This window comes from Balaenoptera ricei, chromosome 14, assembly GCF_028023285.1.
Source record: "Balaenoptera ricei isolate mBalRic1 chromosome 14, mBalRic1.hap2, whole genome shotgun sequence".
In the NCBI taxonomy this organism is placed as follows: domain Eukaryota; kingdom Metazoa; phylum Chordata; class Mammalia; order Artiodactyla; family Balaenopteridae; genus Balaenoptera; species Balaenoptera ricei.
In genome coordinates, this window is record NC_082652.1 from 87,046,023 (window position 1) to 87,063,177 (window position 17,155).

The 17,155-nt window shown below is 44.8% G+C and overlaps 1 protein-coding gene across 3 annotated transcripts in view; it reads left to right on the forward strand.

Moving 5' to 3' along the window:
- Nucleotides 1-10,811: 10,811 nt before the first annotated feature.
- SOCS6 (suppressor of cytokine signaling 6) overlaps nt 10,812-17,155 on the forward strand; it is a 31,088-nt gene continuing 24,744 nt past the window's right edge. Inside the window, exons 1-2 of one of the 3 annotated variants that reach the window (XM_059894552.1) lie at nt 10,812-10,990; nt 16,069-16,257. The gene's annotated coding sequence lies outside the window, so the exon portion shown is untranslated. Of the gene's footprint in view, nt 10,991-11,532; nt 11,654-16,068; nt 16,258-17,155 lie in introns of those variants that run through there. The other 2 variants (XM_059894553.1, XM_059894554.1) reach the window with 2 other exon arrangements.

The following is a 17,155-nucleotide window of genomic DNA, read 5'->3' on the forward strand; positions in this document are numbered from 1 at the left end:
AATACTGACGTAGGATGAAGAGAATTTTATTTTTGAAAGACACTCAGGATTCTTTGAACCCAGGGTAGCTTTGATAAGCAGTTAGAAGATATTTTACAGAGCTACAATTTTAATTCCCACTTCTAAAAAAACTCACTGTTTTGCTTCTTTCTAGATGTTAAGATTTTGGATTTTTTATTCTTTCATTGATAAAGTGCATTACTACTCTTGGACAAATATTTGAATCTTTTTTTATAGAAACACGAAAAATAGAAGATCTTGTGCAATCATTTCTACTACCTACCTGAGTTTCTCAAAGCTGAGCTATTGGTATCAATTAATTTAATTAGAACTGAATGTCAGTTTCAGTGTGTCTGTTTCCACTGATTTGATAAACTGAAAGGAACTGTCAAAATTTTTCCTAGTGTTCTTCGATTTTTAGTTAGTTTAAAAAATTAACAGGAAATCTTTGATCTTGCCTTATAAAGTATGAATTAGCGTAAAATAATTTGAATTTTTTTCTTTCCTCTCTTGGAAATTACTTAGGAAATAAGTAATAATAACTATTACTTAGGAAATAGTTCATTCTTGTAATTCAGTCTTGAATTACAAGATTGGATTATATTTATATATATATCTCAGGTAATTGATTTAAAAGCCTCTGATGTAGGAGACTAAAAGGTATAAATAAGATTAGAGAGGAAAATGCCTTTTGGATTCTTCTATACACATGTAAAATAAAACAAAATTAAAATTCAACCAAAATATTTTGAAACAGTGAGTCATTCTAAATGGGCAGCATTCATGTTAAAATATTTAATCAGAGTATTTCTGAAAATTAGCTGTTATTTAAACCTGCATTTGTATTTCTTAATTTTTACTATATGGATCCTCACCTCCTCTTTCAAAATAAGAAGGTACACTAAAGTGGATAATCAACAAGAAGCAATAAATAAGTTTAGAAAATATAAAGAGAATTTATTTCATCTCATAGAAAATGTCTGAGTTTTGTATCGCTTTACAAATGTGTTGGGGTAAAAGTTTTTGCCATGTTAAAGCTTTGAACTATGGGGCTTCCGTTACTTGTCAGGATGACAGAGCAGAAGTAAGATTGTTAAGGGTTATTTTGACCCTGCCCTCAAGAAGGCCCTGGGACAACCTGGGGGCCAACATAAGAAGAATCTTCTATTCAGCTCTATCCTCATTTGCTCCCTCAACTTTCCGCTGTGTGTGTCTGGCCTGGCCTCAACATGTCCAAAAGTTAAGCCTATTTCTCTGCACCAGCGAGAAATAAAGACTTAAATACACGCCAGCCACTTGCTGGGAATAAAATCTGTATCCCGCTCCCTCTCAAGCTTAGCAGCAACTAAGCTGAGAGATGTATCTGTGGCGGTGACCTGTCAGGGCTCCAGTGAGTCCTCTGGAAAGGAGCGCTAATTAGTTGGACTGCTATTGTTTGCTGCACCATCCCAGGAGAATTGGTTCAAACAAAACTGAACCTGAAAATAGTCAGTGACAGAAGGAAGTCTGAGTCACACTGATGTTTCCTTAATAGCTCCCCAGGTCTTCTGTTGCTTTCTCTTTTCAAGTTAAATCCTGGAGGTGCCAGATTTTTCCTGAGTTTATGCACACTCAGCAGTATTTTAAAGGGAGAGCCTGTGAGGAAACTATTCCCAGAGATCTGTCAAAACTATTCATTGACTATTTTTTAAAATTTATTTATTTATTTATTTATTTTTTGGCTGAGTCGGGTGTTAGTTGCGGCAGGTGGGATCTTCGTTGCGGTGTGCAGGCTCTTTGTTGCGGCACTCGGGCTCTCTAGTTGAGGCATGCGGGCTCAGCAGTTGTGGCATGCAGGCTTAGTTGCCCCGTGGCATGTGGGATCTTGGTTTCCCGACCAGAGATCAAACCTGCATCCCCTGCATTAGAAGGCGGATTCTTTACCACTGGACCACCGGGGAAGTCCCTCATTGACTATTTTTAACAGACGTTAGTTTGCTACTATCATAAAGTACACACTATATGCTAATGAAAATATAATATTCAAATAGGTATTTATTGCTAGGCATTTACGTAGTTCCTTACATAATGAAGAATTTTTTGCCAAGTGCTTTTCTTAAGTGAGTGAACGGCCTTTTCTACTTCTGGGTTTCATTTGAAGTCATACTTTTTCATGATGACCACCAAAGAGTAAGAAAGGGAGAGAGGAAAGAAGTGCGCAGGTGGCTGACTTAGCATTTACCTTGCTGTGATCATTATTGATATATAACTACACGTTAACTCTCCTTTCCAGTTATGCCCAGCTCCTTGTGATCAAAAGTTTAGCAGTGAGATGACATTGAAACCTGGTTTTTTCATATAATTGTTGCATCATTTCTTCCCTACAAAATATGGTTACCATGGGAACGGCAAGGGGATAATCCTGATGTCAAGAGTAAAGAGAAAACAGGGAGACATTAGAATAAGAACACGGTCAGGGTGTGCCTTTTTTCTTTCTTTTTTTTTTTTTAAATGAGAACATGCGGTTAAGTAAGCAGTTTATATATTTTGAACCCTCACGAGTGGATGTTGAATGCTATTTTCTTAAAATGTTCATATTTCATTGGGTTATTTAAATTAAACATCCAGTCTATTACAAATTAAATTTTATAACCCAGGTTCATATGAATGGAGAAGGGAGGTAAATCAGGGTAAAAGAAATATATTCCCTCCACAAAAAATTTTTTTCAATGAAAAGAGCACAGAAGAATCTTTATTATAAAATATTCAGTCATTATCAGCTTCTGAATATGTTCATATACATGCAAAGCCTTGATGGTTAAAAATAATCAGTATTTTCTTCTCTAAAAAATAAAGTTTATTTAGAATTCTGAAAAAAATCATATAATACAATAGTATCATTGGGATATTCAGGTACCTATTGGCCACTTAGAAATCCTATTCATCCCCATGGTGAACATCACACTTCACTTTCTTTCAGTGGCAGAGAGATTGTATGTAATGGTTAAGGAAGGGTGCTAAACCATCTTATTAAACCAAAGAAACCCAGTTTCTTTGGGTCAAGGATTCAGAAACAGCTTAGCTGGGTGATTCTGGTTTGGGGTCTCTTATGAAGTTGCAGTCAAGGTGTGGGCTGGGCTGCAGTCATTCAAAGGCTTGTCTGGGAGTAGGGTTCCCAATAAAGCTCACCCATGTGGTGCTTGTTTTGGGCAGGAGGTCTCTGTTCCTGCCCAACTTGGGCTTCTTCTCCTCGGGTTGCTTGAGTCTCCTCACAAGATGGCGATGGTTTAGCAAGAATCCCTCTGCCCTTCATGATTCCTCTTAGTAATTTTCCATCCACTGACCCCCTTCACCCTGCTTGTTATAAATAAATCCCTATAAATCCCTGGCTGTCTTTACTGTTTCCAGAGTTAAGCCTCATCACTTTCCGCTATTGCTATAGTCTTGACCCTACCAAAATAAAGTCTTCTTTACCATGTTAACAAGTGTCAGAGTACTTTCTTCTTTAATACCCTTTAGGACAGGAAGAAGTCCTTCGTGAATTTCCTGGTTCCAGCTCGCATCTACAGGTCCACAAAGCCCACTGGTGGCTCCCTTGTCCTTGGCCTGCCATGCTTGGTTGGGGGGTGGTCTTGTCTCTTCTTTCTGCTGCTGGGTCAGGGCAGCCCTGGTCAGGCTATATTCTTCAGCATTTTCCTGTGAGAGTCTGACACCAGGTCTTCCACAGCTCAAATTCCAAGGGCATAGGTCAAACGCTCTGGTTTTCTTGAAGCTTTTCATTACTTGGCTTAAAATGGGGAGGAAACAACTCCTTCCCTCTCTCATTGGAGGATGGGACACACAGCCTCTTCTCTTCTGTACCCTGAAGTTAGGTAGGTTGGCAAATTCAGGCAAAACAGGTTTTGAAGCCACTCCTTTTGCTAGCCTGGCATAGATTAGCCCTTAATGTCAGGGTATTTAGCACCTATGGTTCCCAATCTCCACCAAAACTCAAGGTCAAGGGGGCATGAAAATGGATCCTGTTGGAAAGCCATTCACTGGAAACACTTCTATGGCATGTACTGTTTCAAAAAGAGTGTCTTTTGGTCTCAAGTTCTTTGCCAGCCAGTGCTAAGATGTGACTCAGGATAAGAAATGTATACATTACCAATTCCAGATATGTTCATTATTGTTTTGTGACAAGGCATTTGAATAACAGATATTTTTTCTTGCCCTAGGAGAAATCTCACACTTTTAAAATATGTCTGCTGTTAATTGAAGAGAGTAAAATTAGTTCAATATAAACTATAGGTGAATGGGGAAACACAGATGTGAAAAGTTAAAAATGATGCAAGAATCAAGTAACAATGTGATAGCAATATATAGGTCACAGAGTAATAAACAACTGATGACGTCTAAAAGTGCTATTGCTTCTAGGGAGATATTTGTGCTTTTTTTTTTTTTTTTTTTTTCGTCAAAGTGTCTAACCACTGGACCACCAGGGAATTCCCAATATTTGTTCTTTAATAACTCCAAATCTAAAGGAACAAAGCTCTAATATAGAATTTTAATCCATGTCATAGAAGGTACAGTATTTTTTTCTTTTTTACAGATTGTCAGGTCTTCCTAATGCTTTAGAATCACAAACATGGGTAGAAGTTTACTTTTCTGTAAAATCCTACTTTGGATTTCTAGCTATTGAATGCAGAGAGTTATCTTGCTGTAGAGAGGGTTCTTTAAGAAATGGGATTCTACCCAGCTAGAAGTCTCAAAGCGAGGGAAAGTAGTGATGGTATTTCAAGACCGCCCTGAACTTGGCCATAGGAGTTCTGACTCTCTGCCCATTAGGGAAGAATTCTGATTCCTTCTTCCATTGTTGGGTTAATTGTGAGGGTGGGGGTGTCTATCGTGTTATTCTCTACTACAGGACCTACGCATGCCATCAACTCCTCATAATAATGGCTATTTGCTAGATTTTTTCTTGCACTAAATCAACAGGGTTACCTTACAGAGTGAAAGACCCCCTAAGCAGTCAGCGGGGCTCTGGATCCTGGAAGCGGAAAGGGCAGGCATGAGTGAGGTATTTCTTTTAATTGTCTACAAGTAGGAATCTCTGATCCAAAATGGAGAATAATGGGGAGCTGAGCCTGTGAGGGACTCTTACCATGTAGGAATGATATTTTGCTGAAGTGCTGCCTTTCTCAGCAAAGAAACACGTACCCAAGTACCTTCTGCCAGGTCTTAAAAACCCTCAGAATCCCTTGCTCTGAGAGGTAGGCACCATTCCTTTGCTGTCAGCGTGTCCCCAGCGAGCAGAATCTAGCTGCTGATTGAAATAGCCCAGACATTTTCCCTTAATAATTGTCAGCTGAAGAAAATTGCGCAACCTAAAAGTTGAGAATTATATTTTATTCGGTGGCCTACTGAGGACTATAGCCTGAGGTTCAGCCTTTCAGATAGCTCTGAGGAACTGCAGCAAAGAGTTAAAGGAGGAGCCAGGATATATAGGAGTTTTTGCTGCAAAAACCTGTAGTTGAACGTCAAAAGATTACTGCTACTCACACCAAAACACCCAGACATCCCAAGATACTGATTTTAGTGCCTTTCTGTATATGGGAAGATGCAAGTGGCTGGACGCATTGAAATTATTCCTTTGATACGCATCTTAACTATCTAGGGGCAGTACCTTGTTTTTCTCCAACCTGAATTCCCCTCAGGGTGCACCGTCAGGGCTGCAGCTGTGGCGGAAGGCTTGATGGTGGGTAACATTCATTGTTTATTGAAGGGGCAAGCAACATGTTTTTGTCCACATAATTCTGCTCTGGAGATCAGGTATTTGTCACTTCCCAAAGGACAAACCAGCCACCCCTATATCTTAAAGTGGATCTTTTTTTTAAACAAAATAATTAAATAATTAATTAATTTTTGGCTGCGTTGGGTCTTCGTTGCTGCACACGGGCTTTCTCTAGTTTCGGCCAGCAGGGGCTACTCTTCGGTGCGGTGCACAAGCTTATTGCGGTGGCTTGTCTTCGTTGCAGAGCACGGGTTCTAGGCGCATGGGCTCAGTAGTGTGGCACACAGGCTTAGCTGCTCCCCAGCATGTGGGATCTTCCTGGGCCAGGGCTCGAACCCGTGTCCCCTGCATTGGCAGGCGGATTCTTAACCACTGCGCCACCAGGGAAGTCCTCAAAGTGCACCTTTAAGGACTATTCTCAGAGGGATGGAGAGAGGAATGAAATATTCATATTTATTTATCAAAGGTGTCTTGAGTCCCTATTGTATGAAAAAATCTCATTCAAGGTACTAGTAGCATAATACGAAGATGAATAAGACAAAGTATCTGCATTCAAAGGAGAAGAGAGAATTGTTGCAATTCAGGGTAGATTATGACTTGTGCTGTAAAACCGAAGGTGGGGTTTCTGTATAGAGTGACATCGTTTCTGATGGGGTGGATCTGAACATTGACTGATGATGAGTAAGCTTTTCAACATATAGAAATAATCAGAGGGTGTGTGTGTGTGTGTGGTGGTGGTGGGGTGAGATGGAAGAACATTCTAGGCAGAGAGAAAAGCATGAGCTAAGGCACAGGGTGGGGACTGTCTGGAGATGGTGTTACCCAGCTTGGCCGGGCAAAGTGTGATATGAGGAAACAGTGGACTGCTGGGCTGGAGAAATGGGTTGGGTCCAACTCTCTCTTTGAATGCCAAGTAACTGAGTCACTCTTTTGTACCTTATGGGGGAGGCAGGGTGAACACGGAATTTATTTTCTGAACAGGAACAACTTTGGGATGAAAGGTGGCACTATTCACATTTGTGCCGGAACAATAGTTATAACCTGGTACTGTCCTGGGCAAACTGGGACCATGGTGACTCTAGTAATTGGGGAACTCTATAAGGAGGAGCTTTGATTGGGAGGAGACTTCAGTGACTTCATTCCAGAGAACAGGCCCTCCGGGTGGGTGGATGGGAGGGGTGGGAGGGGTGGGGACGGAGGAGCGGGCAGGCCTAGGATTCCTGCTCTAGTTCCCTGTGGCTGCCACAACAAAGCATCACAAGCTGGGTGTTTAACCCAATAGAAATATCTCCTTTCCTGGTCCTGGAGGCTAGAAGTACAACATCAGGGTGTGTGTAGGGCCATGCTCTCCCTGAAGGCTGTAGGGGAGGATCCTTCCTTGCCTGTTCCACCTCCAGGTGTTGGCAGCAGAGCTGGCAATCCTTGGCTTGTGGGCACATCACTGCCATCTCTGCCTTCCTGGGGTTCTCCCTGATCGTCTTTACACGGTCTTCCCTCTGCACGCCTGTCTCTGTGTCTGTTCTCCTCTTATAAAGACAACAATCAAATTGGATGAAGGGCCCACCCTACTCCACTATGACCAACTTAACAACATTTGTGAAGACCCCACTTTCAAACAAGGTCACACTCTGAGATTCCAGGAAGGACATGAATCTCTGGGGGACACTCTTCAGGCCAGTACAAGTACCAAACAGGGAACCTCGAATGAGTGGAGGACTTCTCCTGATCCTCAAAGGCAGGAAGGCAGGAGGCAGCAGAATGGCAGCGGGAAGGTGAGAGGGATGTTGAGAGTGTGGAGGGTTGCTTACTTGGACAGCTTTCCCGCAGGGGCCTAGAGGGTGCTTTTAGCACCGAGGATGTACGTGAAATATCAGGACAAGGTTGGAAGGCTGCCTGCCGTATCCCATCCTGCTTCCACCCAATTTTCTCCAGTCTGAGCTCCTCTTTCTCCCTCTTCTGGAAGAAGGAAGACATTTAATACTAGAAATCAAACCAGACTTGAAATTGGGAGATGGCAGTTCAAGTCATGACTCAACTATTTTTAACTTTGTTGCTTGGGCAAGTCAGATGATTTCTGAGTCTGTTTCCTCCTCCATAAAATGAGGATGCTGAGGATGATCCAGAAAGTTCTTTCTGGCTCTACAAGCTGTGACTTTAGGAGGAAGAGGTAGAACTATGCTCTTCTGCCCCTGTTAAGGGGATAGACTTTCAATAGGACCCTTTGCCATCACCATCTTTTTTTTTTTTTTTTTAATTTATTTTATTTTTGGCTGCATTAGTTTCTTCGTTGCTGTGCAAGGGCTTTCTCTAGTTGCAGCGAGCAGTTACTACTCTTCGTTGCAGTGCACGGGCTTCTCATTGCGGTGGCTGCTCTTGTTGCGGAGCACAGGCTCTAGGTGCACAGGTTTCAGTAGTTGTGGCTCGTGGGTTCTAGAGCACAGGCTTAGTAGTTGTGGCGCACGGGCTTAGTTGCTCCGCGGCATGTGGGATCTTCCCGGACCAGGGCTCGAACCCATGTCCCCTGCATTAGCAGGTGGATTCTTAACCACTCTGCCACCAGGGAAGCCCACCATCTTTCAGCAAGTGTATCTATCAGACAGTGTTGTCTGCAGCCAAAGTATTGGAATTCAGCCAAGCATGGAGATTTTAATGGTATATTTAGCCACTAGTATCTCTACACTAAAGTTGTTATATTATTCATATAGTTATCACTATTATTTCAATTTAGTGGTTAAGAGGTCATATTGTGGAGTCAGAGAGATCTAAGTCTGAATTCCAGCTCTGCCCCATAGTAGCTGTGTGACTTTGATAAAGTTATTTACTACTTATACACAAGAAGCCACAGTTTCCTCACCTGTAATGTGGGGATGATGATAATACTGACCTTACAAATAGATTATTGTTCAAATAAAGTAGATAATATACACCAAAAAATATTTAAATGCCTTGCCTGTAAAATATACATTACCTAGTAATAACAATCATTATGGACCAGGTTTTGTGCATTATCTCAAGTAATCTTCACAACTATTTAATATACTTAATATCAAAATATCAAAACCCCTCCCCCACTCCCCCCCCCCCTTCAAAGACATTGAAGTTACAACTGAGAAACTTAAGGTCACATAACTATATGAATTGTCAAAGCTGAGATGCCAGACCAGCTCTGCCAGACTCAGAAGCCCGTGTCTTGATCCTGTCTCCTAGAAGAGTCAGCTCAGCCCATTGCTAGCTTAGTGCTTATCAAGCCCTGCTGATGGCCCCCAGCTGGCCTTCTTTAGATCATATAAGGAGACACCAGCCCCCTGATACTCCAATCTGTCCCATGTCTTTTCCTTCTGAAGGGCTTACAACAAGAGGGGTGGGTTGAAAAGTTTGCTTCTTTTCTAATTACCACTTACGATTATCACTGAGCTCTCTGACCATTCTATTTCAGTCAACTAACTGTGATTAGTTAACTGTGATCATTAACTGTGATTAGATATTTGAGAATTGAGTTGTATCTAAATCAGGGTAACAATAATGGTAGGGGTTGAATAATAAATTCAACTAAGAACTGAAGATGACAGAAGGTCTGGTGAATCACATATAACAAATGACATCAACCTTATATATACTATTCAGTCATACAAACCAATTGAATCACCTGACAATCCAATTTTTAAATTATTAATCATTTTGTGTTTAGATGAGAATTATATATTCAACATTTATAGGAATTAAGATCAATTACTTGCACTTTTTTAAAGCTAACAGCTTAACTGCGGTATAATTCAGCTACAAATTCACCTTGGAACAACTTTAAGACTTTTTTCCCTAGCCTTGTTTCCTCCTTAAAAGGTCCATACTATTCAAGAAATACAAGTTTTAAAGCCAACAATTATTAAGTTAGATTTTTTTTTTTCCCCAACAAAAGGTTTCACATATTTATTACTGAGCTACACAGTGAGCAGTGGTGAGGAAAGATAAAGAAAAGAGGAGAGAGCCATTCCATGCCTCCCATCAAACACAGGAAGCTGTTCCAGACACTAGTGATGTTCTGATACGGTAAGACGCAATTGACCTTGATAGCGTAAATGTGTGCCACTTCATATGTGAGGCTCCTTATAGACCCAGCTTGGTTCTTCTCCAGTGCCTTCTCTTGGAGTTGTGCCTGATTTTATTACCAGTTTTAATTGGAATCCACTGGAGAATGGGACGATTCTGCTTTTGTTTCTTGGCCAGGAATCGCTTGATCCTGAAGTGTTGTGAGAAGACATGACGAGGAGCAAATTCACCGCACATAGGATGGCGGACGAGAGAAAAGAGCTTAAGTTAGATTTTAATGATACTTATCTTTAATCACTTTTCTTGGATGAAAAGAGAAATAAAAATGTTCCTGTTGCTTCTCATTGGCAAAAATCCAATTTGCTGTTATTGCTATATGTTGGGACGGTTCAGCCAGTTTCCAAAGAAATGAGTCAAGTCACCAACACGCAACTTTACGTCACACTACCTTGGAATTCAGCGGCGCAAACAATAGTGAACTATTCCTGCATAAAACCCCACTAACAAGGACTAAATGGAAAAGCAGATGGCTTGAAACAAGGAATAAGTTTTCTTTTAATAAGCACATTCTACGGTTAAGCTAGACAAGGTGTGGGGAAGGGCTTCCCTCCCCGGCCCTGCTCGGGCGCGCGTGCTCGCCCGTCCCTCCCTCCCCGCGGGGACCGGGCCCGGGTCACCGCGCCAGGTGAGCGGACCTCGGCCGCGTGGAGGCCGCCGCCCGACCGCAGGGACAAGGGCAGAGCCGGCGGCCGAGGGCCGAGGACATCTTCCTTTCCGCGTCGGCCCGGCCGCCGAGGAGGGGAGGCTGCAAAGGCAGAGGCAGTACCGGACAATCAGCCGGGCCAGCGGGCGCGGGCGGGGCGCGCCGGGCGGGCAGATGCCGGGACTCCGACTCCAGCGGGGGACCGGCCCCGCGGCGCCCCCGGCCCCGCCCCGCGCGCCCCCACCCCCGCCCCCGCCGGCCCGCCCCCCGCGCCGACGCCCGCCGGCGCCGCGGGCCGAGTGGTGGGCGCGGAGCGGCCGGCTCGGCTCCTCGGTTGCGGCTCCAGCTCGGGCCGGCGCCCGGCGCGCCCCTCCTGGAGGAGGAGGAGGAGGAGGAGGAAGGAGGCGGGAGGAGGAGTTGCGGGAAGGAGGGCCGAGCGCGGCAGTCGCGCCGGCGCTGGGCGAGGAAGCGGAGCGGGCGGCCGCCGGGTGAGCGTCTGCGGAGCCGAGTTGGAGGCTGGGTCCGGGCTCGGCTTCCCGCCCCCTCTCCTCGGGGGCCCGGGGAACCGGCCGCGGCGGTGCCCCTTCTCCTCCGGCCGGCCGGGCGGCTCCGGCGCGGAGGGGGTCGGGGAGGCCGCGCGGCGGGGAGCGGCGAGGGTCCCGGCGGCCTGAGGCCCTGCGCGCCTCCGCGGGTCCGCGGGCGGGGGCCGGGCCGGCGGGGAGCGGCGTCCGGGAAGCCGGGCAGGGGAGGGCCGAGGCCTGCTTCCGCCGCGCGCCGGCCGGACCCCTCGGCCTCTCGTCCGCCGCGCGCGCCGGGCCCGGGCCGCCGCCTTTGTTGCCCGCAGTCCGCCGGGGAGAGGCCGGGGCTCGGCAAGGCCTGGGGCGGTGGCGCGGGGCCTGCGCGCTCCGCAGCCCCTCGGCCGCGCTCGGACCCCCGGGCTGGAGGCCGGCGGCCGCAGGGCGGTCCGGGGGCCGCAGGCCGCGCCCGTGCTGTCCCCGGGGGGTCGCGTCGGGCCGAGACCCTGGTCTGTTCCGCGCGTGGAGGCGCCGCCGGACCCTCGCGGGCTCGCGCGGGCGTGGGGACTGGGGATGTCAAGCCGGCCCCGAGACGGGCCTTGATTTTCAGTTTGCTTCAGGTGTTGACAACTTCAGGTACACCTTTGTGGTTCATTCTGGGTCAGAACTACTGACATTTCTCGGGGGCAGTTCCTGGCGCAGAACTTGGAATGTGTGCGGTCGTCTGTAGGCCACCGTAACGTTCAGTCGGAATGTGGAATTTGGGGTTGCCATCCGTACTTTTTGGAATTTAGGGCCAGGTGGGAATATGTGGCAGAGCTCAGGCTTCCGGTAATGAAATATATAATGTTGAATTCAGTTCAGCAGATGTTTCTTGAACGTCTACCCCGGAAAAGGCGATATGCCGCTTTACTGGGTATGAGGACGGAGAACGCAGTAATCACAATTATAACGTGAATGGTTTCCGAATATGTTCTTCGTGGACCGTGTTCCTTGGAATAAAGATCTATGTGTATTCAAGCAAAAGTAAACTGCCATCTACTTCAAGATGAAATGTCTGAGGTTTTCTCAACCATAGTAGATGTACATTTATCCTGACTTTTTTTGTTAACCTAACAAATATCACAACATAAAATCTACTTAGCTTACTTGAATGAATGAATTTTAAGTGGACTGTTTAGTGCTGTGGGGAATCAGTTTTGTTTAGAAACACGAACGGCAGTTGTTTATCAAGTTTCACAGAGAAAACCCAAAAACATAGCCTGTGATCCGTTCCCCATGCTTTCTTATTTATTTCTCAGTGCCGCATCAGGTAGCATGGATATGGTAAGTTTCGGAAGCCATTCCAGAATATACAGAACAGAATATATGGCCTCAACCCTCTGGTTCCGCCATTGTCCCTAATGTTTCCTTGTTGCCTTTGGGGAAGCTGGCCCACTGACCTTGGGCTTAACTAGGATACTTAGAAGAACTCACCTGTGACTTGGCAGGTGCTTTCCACTGGTCTGGGTACGATCACCCAGATTATTCACCTGAACCTTTACCCTTTTTAGAGCTCCCTTCATCTCTTCTGAAACATGTTTTCCTTTTTTTTTTTTTATGATCTTTAAATATCTCCTGAATTGATGGGAAGTACATGGCACTGCCCCTTTCCGTTCTTTTAGTGGGAAGATGGGCAGGCCTTAAACACGGCCTCTGCAGGACCCAGGGGCACACTCTTGGTGTCACCTGGCACCCTCCCCATAGCACCTTGCAGGGAGTGGCAGAGAAAGGGTTTGGGTGCCACTGACCTGGGCTGCAGCCACCCTGGGCTGTGCCATGACCTGGGAGGGAAACTCAGCTGTACTGAATGGATTCCTACTCATCTCATGGTCCTGAGTGCTCCTTTAAAAAAAAAAATTTTTTTTATTTATTTATCTATTTGGTTGCACCGGGTCTTAGTTGCAGCATGCGGGCTCCTTAGTGGCAACACGCGAACTCTTAGTTGCGGCATGCACGTGGGATCTAGTTCCCTGACCAGGGATTGAACCCGGGCCCCCTGCACTGGGAGCACAGAGCCTTAACCACTGTGCAACCAGGGAAGTCCCTGAGTGCTCCTTTAATGGCCCTCTTCTTAGGGAACAGAAGGAAGCATCTTCTTAAGCCTGTCTTGTTGGGTAATGTCACTCTTCAGAGAAGACTCTGGTAGTTTTCTCCATTGTGGTCAGTTTTCAGGAAACTTTTGTGTTACTAACATTATCTTTTATTTTGCTCATAGAAGTGCCTGTGTGATCTTATTTAAAAGTCATAACATACTCCAGAAAAGGGAACTGTTACGCCCATCTCTGAATTTGTGGCAGTTACTGTTATCACTCGCTTAAAAATACGCAGTCACGGGGCTTCCCTGGTGGCGCAGTGGTTGAGGGTCTGCCTGCCGATGCAGGGGACACGGGTTCGAGCCCTGGTCTGGGAGGATCCCACATGCCGCGGAGCAACTAAGCCTGTGAGCCACAATTACTGAGCCTGCGCGTCTGGAGCCTGTGCTCCGCAGCAGGAGAGGCCGCGATAGTGAGAGGCCCGCGCACCGCGATGAGGAGTGGCCCCCGCTTGCCACAACTAGAGAAGGCCCTCGCGCAGAAACGAAGACCCAACACAGCCATAAATAAAATAAAAATAAAAATAAAAAAATAAAAATACGCAGTCATGCAAAATGGATCGATGCACACGCACATACACACACAAATATACTGAAGTATGAGGTCAAATACTCCACGTTATTTATAATCTCGAATAACTAATAGGTGTGTATGCATCTATTTTGATACTTAAAAAGGGTAGGTAGGTAAATGACCTAGAGTTAAAAAGATCACCTTTTGCTGTTTTCCGCTTGTTGCATTTTATGGGAAATGAAGATTGTCTATTTCAGTTCTCTGTCCTCATCCCTGACCTCTTCCACTTTTGGAAATGACACATCTGTGGCGCCTGGGTAATTTTGTGAAATTATTGCTTTTGCAAGGGAGAAATTTATAATATTAGTATGTGTCATAAAAAGAGGAAACTTTCTTGTATGACTAGCTTGATTGAAAGAGTTGTCCAGGTAGAGAAAGAGAGAAACAGCAATGGGATATGTTTTAAAGTGTATTGAGAGTGAAATTGTCATTAATATTTTTATGGTTAATTTATTATGCTGCACAACATGTTGGTTTAGCTAGTAAGTAGGGAAGGCTTTTGGACTGAGGGCACATTTTACCTTAAACTAACTTCAGAGTCATCTTTGATGGTTCATACAGATGTTACGTTTTACGTTGTTGTGACGTTTGTTTTGGATGACCGTTGGTCTCGTTACTGTTTGAAGAATAGACAGATAAAGTCATTTAAGACTTCCATTCTCCCTTTGCACACAGAGGACGTTTTAGAGGTGTTAGATCTTCAGGGAAGAGTGTACATTACTAGCTTTTTGACCTTGAACCCATTATATAACCCCTCTGAGTCTTATTCCTCATGTGGGGCTAAGGTGGGGATAATCTATCTGTCAGAGTTACTGTGAATACATATATATTTTGCTTAAAGTAAAATCCAAACTCTTTCCATCGACCACAAGACTTCTGCCTGGCTCTTTAGCGCGTTTTGAACCACCCTCTCTCTGCCTTTGCACAAAGGTGTGGTCTAGCCTTTCTGTTCCTCAACATTCCAGGCTGCTTCTGGCTTCCTCCCCTTTGACACTTTTCCTAGACTGCTCTTCAGTGGCTCCCCCTGTGGTTGGTTCATTCTCAGGGTCACCATCTCCGAGAAGCCTTCCCTGACCACCCTTCCTTCCAGCTCCTTCAGTAATCCCATTTTATCAATTCGTATGTTTCTGGTACAACATTCATCACCAAGTTCCTTGTGGAGGGCGTGGGCTGTGGTCTTTCTCCTTTGTCTCCCTCACACATGGCATGGAGCGTGGCCACTGAGTGGGGACGTGGTGTACAGAAAGTGCCTGTAGCTTTTACACGGTTGTCTGCACGTTAAAGGCAGAGATGTGCTGGCTGGATCTTAGACATCCGTTGGGTTTTTTGTGTTTCTTATTTATCCCTGGCCGAGTTGATCTGCTCAGCTGAATAAGTCATAGCACCGATAAGGCCGAAGTTCTTGAAACTACATGGCCCCAAATCCCCACCCAGGGAGAACTGCATCTTCTTGTAGAACCGCGATGTGTGTCTGAATTCACTCACATACTCCACTGGCTGGTCGTGAAGATGCACAGGCCTCTTGTCGCTTCTGGAAGCACGGTTAACTGGAGTGTGAGGAGAGTAATGGCCCCAGAGCACATTTCCCTTGATGTTGCCTTACAGAGCTTAGTAAGGTAAAACTTCAGTTCTCTGGAACCTCTGGCACCCTCAGAATTAAGCAGGAAGGAAGAACTCGTTAGGAATTAGACAAGCCAGAGACCTGGGCGACTCTGACTGCAGCTGGTGAAGGCAGTCTCTCATAGGGTTGCAGATCGAAGTTTGAATTTCAGCACTGTGATTTTATAGGGTAGGTTTTTAAAATAAAATCAAAGTCTTATTTGTCTTATCTAAAATAATCATGGTGCCTTCCTCAACATTGGTGTAATAATTGAGATAATGCATGTAAATGTATGAGTTAAGTGCCTGGCCTATAACAGGTGCTAACAGTAATCATTAGTTTAAAAGGTACTGTGATTAGTTAAAAGGAGTATTCTGGTTAGTCAGCAATATCTGCATAAGACTTGGTTTTTCTTGTTGAGGAAGCCCCGTGTGGGGAAGGGGTGTGAGACCAAAGAGATGAGAAAAATGTAAATAAAAGAGGAAGGAGAATGGGAGTCTACAGAAGTATGACTGGTGCAGCTACTAGAATTGTGAGGATTGCACACGGGTGCAGTGTAAGCAGCGGTGGGTTGACTGGCTCTGAGTCACGGCGGTCAGGTGGTGGGAGATCTAGAACAGAACGGTACTGCATGTGGCCACCTGCAAGGCCCTGGGCGCTTGTTCTCCTACTGATTGTTTTAATATTGTCTTACCACTCTCAACAGCCATCACACTGAAACTTTTTCTTAAAATTATTAAAAGGGCATCACACTTGGAGACTATGTTTGGGGAGCGGTGGCTATCCCATTGTCCTTGGGAGCCGACTCTTGAGTAGTAGAGGAGAAGGAAAGAAGAAAAGACCACATCTCTCTGAAGGCCTGGGAGACCAAGTTTCCTGAGCATCAGTAAACCCTGCAAGCGTCGCTATGCCGTCCTGAAATCTTCCAACAGGTAAATTTTATCATGTGAAGAGGTGTCTGTCTGTATACAGCATGAGATTATATTTAATGTACACACTTGTGTTTAAAGTGTCTCTTTTAAGAAGGCAGAGGAATATATGGCTCCTATTAGATAAAATTTCTATCAAAAACAATTTTAAGACGTTAATGTTACTCTTTAGAACTATTTAGAAAAGACGTATTCAGCATGTGCTCTAGATCACCTATTCTTCAGTACTGCTTGCTGTTGTACTTAGAGTGATAGGCATTATTCTGGCCACACCAATGACACACTGGGTGGTGAAAGCAACAGGGTTAACACACTTTTAAAGTAAGATGAATTCTTACTGGTAGACTTGTTATTTCGTATGATTTTCCTTTTGTTTTGATGTTTGTAATAATGAAGCTGTTTGTTATTAAACCTGAGTTTGGGTTTTAAAGGAAATATCATCATCCCTCTGACAGTAGTCATTTTTGTCTGTTGACATTGCTTTTAAAGTAAAAAATATATATATATTTAGGGAATAACATTATTACCAAATATCACTGACTGTCAGAATATGTAAGCATGTACCAAGCATAGGATTGTATTAGGATTTAGTGGTTTTGTACATTGGCAGAACTACTGCCTTTTAGAATTAGAAGGAACCTTCTGATAACCTCACCCTTATGCAGATGATGAGGAAATTGAGCCTAAGAGTTGTTACGTAATTTGCCCGAGTCACAAACCACATTGCTAACAGATTTTAGAATGCAGCTCTTTTCCTGCTATTGATGCAGGATGTTTTCATTTACTTCTGGTAGCCAGGAAATTTGGATTTCTGTCTTCATGGAGGACATCACCATTGAGCTGACTCTTGGAGGGTGTTTGGGAAGAGCTACAGATGGCAAGGACCGTATCCCAAACAGGC